General features: G+C 48.7%; 1 long non-coding RNA gene across 2 annotated transcripts; it reads right to left on the reverse strand.

Moving 5' to 3' along the window:
* Positions 1-255: 255 nt before the first annotated feature.
* Positions 256-3,720, reverse strand: LOC104909457. 2 transcript variants are annotated; one of them, XR_792329.3, is made up of 2 exons: positions 1,712-3,720; positions 256-473 (listed from the first exon to the last, which is right to left on the reverse strand). It is a non-coding gene; the product is annotated as an uncharacterized LOC104909457 (long non-coding RNA). The 2 variants fall into 2 exon arrangements; XR_792330.3 differs by having other exon boundaries at positions 256-476.
* Positions 3,721-4,623: the final 903 nt, after the last annotated feature.

Below are 4,623 nucleotides of genomic sequence, written 5' to 3' on the forward strand. Positions count from 1 at the left end.
GTGTGTGTGTAGTGTTTTCTTTTGTTGTTTTCTATTTTTTATTTTTTTTATTTTTTTTTCAATTTTTAGGCTGCGTTTCTTGCTCAAATCTGGGCTTTCCTTGGCAGGAGGGGGCACAGGTGCTGCACCAGGGGTTGCTCATTTCCCTTCTAATATTTGGTGGCTTGTACCGTGGTTTTATCATGTGCTCAGGAGTTTAAAATGGAGACCGAAGGGCCTGGTGCTGTATATTCAGCTTAACTGATATATTAGTTCTTTTTTTTTTTCCTCCTTTTATAAGCCAGTGCCATTTTCTTGCGCCTGGTTTATTTTCTGCTGAAGTGCTGGAACATAATACTGAAGAGCAGAGCCTTCCAGCCCCGTCGTGGGGATGAAAAGTCCCGAAGTTTGCTCTGAGTGCACTTTGTCCAATTGTGGCTTTCTTCTTAGCGTGGCAGAAACAACCATGCTCCTTGTCTCGTTGGATGCCTCCACTGCTGGGGGAAGAAATGTGAAAATTAGATCAAATTATCAGGACTGAGGTTTTTTAAGGTTAGAGGAGGAGTTGCTGCTTTGCCCTGTGAGAAATCATTATGTTTAGAAAAGGGGAAATAGGATTTTGCTAGGGAAGAAGCTGCTGATATAATAATAAAAGCCTAATAATAACACAGAGCCAACACTGGTACAAGGCTGCAGCATGCACATCGCACGGCCAGTCTTGATTGCATTCTTCCCAGGTTTAATGGAGCATTTGCTTTCTGAGTTGTTCCTGTTTCCAACGCTCTGTTTTTGCTCTGTGCAGCTTCCAGGTGGCGATCTCACTCACTTGCAGAAGAAATACAACCAGAAATATGGATTGCACAGGAGCTGCGGCGCATCGGGGATGAATTCAATGCCTCCTATTGTCCAAGAAGGGTAATTTTCTTATTTTTACTTTCCATTTCTTTACGCACATTCTCTAAAAGGGAAAAGCTTAATCATATCTGGAAACTAGCTCTGTGGCAAGTGTTTTGTTCACTCAAATGTAGAAAAGGATGCGCGGGTGGCTGTCGTCTGCTGCCGCCGCGTCATGAAATATAGTCAGCATCACCTTTCGAGTTGGGACCGGAGATTTTCGGGTGTCGTGGCTTCATTCATGGTACTGAGAGCCAGTAAAGCACCATCTGTCTCTGGGTTAGTGCTGAACTGGTGATAAGGAGGGAACCACATAGGGCAAGCAGAGCTCAGGTGTAGCTGTGTGTTGTTGGGGTGGCATTGGAAGGAGCTGTGCTGAGTGGCTGGCAGCTCTTGGGTACCAGCACTGCTGTTTTAAGGGAATGGCTGCCACGAAGGGTCACCAGTATCAAACTATAGCAAGAGGGATGAACCTGCTCTGGTAGCTTATTTCTCCTAGAAGGATTCAGCAAAAGCTCCTTCAAAAATTGTGTGTTTCATAGAATCACTAAGGTTGGAGGAGACCACTTGGATCGCCCAGTCCAACCATTGATCCGGCACCACTGTGCCCACTAGATCTGTAAGGCTGTAAGTTTGTGAGGCTGTAAAATCTCACCTTGAAGTGGCGCAACAAAAATGAGCGGTACTAACATGCACAAAAAAAAGTCAGCACAAAGAGATGAGGTAACAGCAATTATCAGCTAACGCTGCTCTTCTGATAACTTCCCTCTCATCCATTGTTCACAGCTGCATGTTTGTACATGTGGTTTCTAGTCCTTCTCCCCTTCCTTTGGCTCACCTGTGGGAAGAGGAGGCAGGAGACGTGTGTGATGATGTGCTGACTGCCCACATCTTTATTCATCCCCCCAGCTCATGAGTCACTTCCTCACTGTGTCCAGAGTCTGCACGGCAGAAGCTCTCCCCAGATTGGGTGCCTGTCCTGATGCTGCCCCGCATCCACTCTTGCCTCTGCTCTCTCACCAGCTCATTCTTTTTGAGTTCATATGTTTTTCTCCTGCTCTGGAGTCAGCAGCTTCCCTTGTGGATTTGCTCGTTTTCCCTCCCTGCTGCTCACGTGGGTGAGGGCTGCAGCAGGGCTCGTTGGGGAATGCAAGGGCAAAGCAGTATCGCTTCCCGCAGGCTTAATTAGTCTGATGAATTCCTCTTGTCTGTTGCATCCAGAACCAAGTGGCTTTCAGAGCATTTAAGTAATTGCTGTGGATTTATTGTCCCCAGCGTGCTTGGCTATCGTGCAATGAAAAGTTGCCTTTTCCTTCTGTGAGCAGTTTGCTGTTGAAGAAGCTCACGCTTGCAGAGCTGGATCACCAGCACAGCACCAGGGAAGGGATAAACACGAAGTTTTGCTGGCAGCCCGTGCTGCCATCACCCTCCAATCGCAGCAGGTTCATTTGGGCTTGCCCTCTGAGCACGGGTGGAAATGGGGAACTCAGCAGTGCCAAAACGGTGCTTGCCAGACAGGTCAGGGCTGTCGGATGGGTCGGCGCTGATCCTCTGCCCCAGTGTGCCCAGCTGGGGGCCCTGGGACAAGAACCTGGCTGGGACGCCAGGAGTGGTCCCCAAAAGCAGCCTGGCTGTGTTCTGTCTGCCTTTAAAAGCTCCCCAGAGCAAAAACAACACAGAGAATTGGGTAATTCGCATCGATCTACCTTGACAAAGAGGTTGAGCAAGTGGGAGCGGCCGCTGTGCTCTCCTGCCTCGAAGCCCAGCTCCACACGCAGCAGATGCATGGTGAGCTAAAATGCGCTGCTCACCCTTGTCCACCTGGCTGTGGGATGCTTGAGCATCCCCTGGGGGGGACAGTGCACTCTGTGTGCCCCTGTGCCTGCAAGAGAAGTTTGCATATCGATGTAAGCAGTGTGATTTCTCTGTGCAGGACTTGTACAGACATGGTTCTGCTGCACTAAATATAGTCCAAACTCCACTGTGTTCTGACAGCATGGGAAACCAGAGGTGGTGGTGCTGGGACTTCTGTTTTGCTGTTGGGGTTGGGGGAGGGAAAAGGGACCCCAAAAGTAAATGCTCTTTGAATGTTGCTGTGAAATACTGGTCCTGTGCTCAAAGGAGGAGTGCTCAGCTGCAGTGGTTGCTCCCAGAGCCATTAGAGCTGAAGCCGTGACTACCACCATCAGCAGGAACTCGTCTCTGCTACCACTGCTTCCTGCTGCAGGTCTTCATTTCCAGTTGGGTTTTGTATTATTATTACCTCCCTGCTTCTCCTAGCAGGGCTTATTGCTTGCTTTCACACTGCAGTCTCAAACAGCATTACACGCATCCCACACCCAGGTGAGGGAGTCAGTGTGATGTCCTTCCTGAGCCTTCATGGCAGATGTGGCTGGGAGCAGGCAGCTTTGGCCCAGTCAGGACTATAAAGCTTTTTCTTGAAACTCAACATGAAAGGAGGCTGGGTTTACTTCTTGGTAAAATCATAAAAATGCATGATTTCCAGTTTGTGAAATCTCTCAGTCTGCAGTGTTAGCAAGAGCTGAGAACTGTGTGCTCAGCCTCGCTTGAAAGTGTTGGGGTATTTGCCCTATTTGTGTTGGATCATCTGCTCAGAAGAAATCTTGAGTTGGCTTCAGTGAACTTGAATTGAGCCCATTTTATGAATGTGCTGGGGAGAAATACCAATCCCTGAGGCTGGGGACAGGGAACTGGTCATCTTGCAGCAGTCTTGGTTTGGTGCTGGTTGGGATGCCAGCGGTGGCTTCTTCAGTACTGAAGCACTTGATGTCGTTGAGTTGAGTTGCCTTCATTTTGTTTTTGTGTTTTCTCCCTCTGCAGTGACAAATAACAAGCATGAGTGCATTTTGGCCACCTCTTGGGGCAAACTTTGTGGTCTCATCTGTACTGAACCCCCTGAAACAAGCTCAGTAGGTAAATGCAGACCTTTCCTTGTAGTGGCAGCAGTGGGGAGAAAGCTCAGAGTTGCAGTAAGGAAGGTACCAGGCCCACCTTCTCCTTCCTCACGTGCAGGAGATGTTCAGCTCACAGTAGCTGGGAATTCAAGTCACTTTCTTACTTTCTGCCCCGTTTTCCTCCTAGGGTTTCTTGGATAACCATGCTGGAAACCCCCAGGTGGTCATTCTGCGCCTCCTGCATTACATCATCCGCCTCATCTGGAGGATGCAGTGACACCGGCCGTGTGGGCTGCTGGGACTCGATGGCTTCTTTCAAAAACCAATGGAGAAGAGCCAATGCCAGAGCTTGGAGCTTCCAAGCTGCCCCCCTGGTCTGGTCGTGCGGTGGCCGGAGGAGGGTGGATTTCCCACGTGGACCTGCCGGAATGCTCCAAAGCTAGATTTTATCTGAGAGTGGTGTTTACTGTGTTTCTCTCAATTTTTAATTATTGTTTTTTAATTGTCTCAGAGAAAAGTCCTCAGTGACGATGTTTGGTCATCGTTCTGGAAATCTGTCGGCTTGTCTTGGATACGCCCCAAGACCCTCCAGATCCAATTAATCTGCAGAGCTGCCTTATTTGTGCTGCAGGTGTTGCAGGGAGCATTGGACGTGTCCCGGCCGCTGCGCTGCTGCCTCCTCCTGCCTGCCAAAGAGGATGAGGATGGAAGAAGGGCAGAGAGATTTTAATCAGCACTTCTTTTACGTGTAAATACCTAATGCTACCCCAAATCCAACTTTGTTTGCGTCATGCAAATATTCTTATTTCCTGCTGACTGTTTTTTTTTTTTTTTT

This window comes from Meleagris gallopavo, chromosome 2 (assembly GCF_000146605.3).
Source record: "Meleagris gallopavo isolate NT-WF06-2002-E0010 breed Aviagen turkey brand Nicholas breeding stock chromosome 2, Turkey_5.1, whole genome shotgun sequence".
Taxonomy (NCBI): Eukaryota; Metazoa; Chordata; class Aves; order Galliformes; family Phasianidae; genus Meleagris; species Meleagris gallopavo.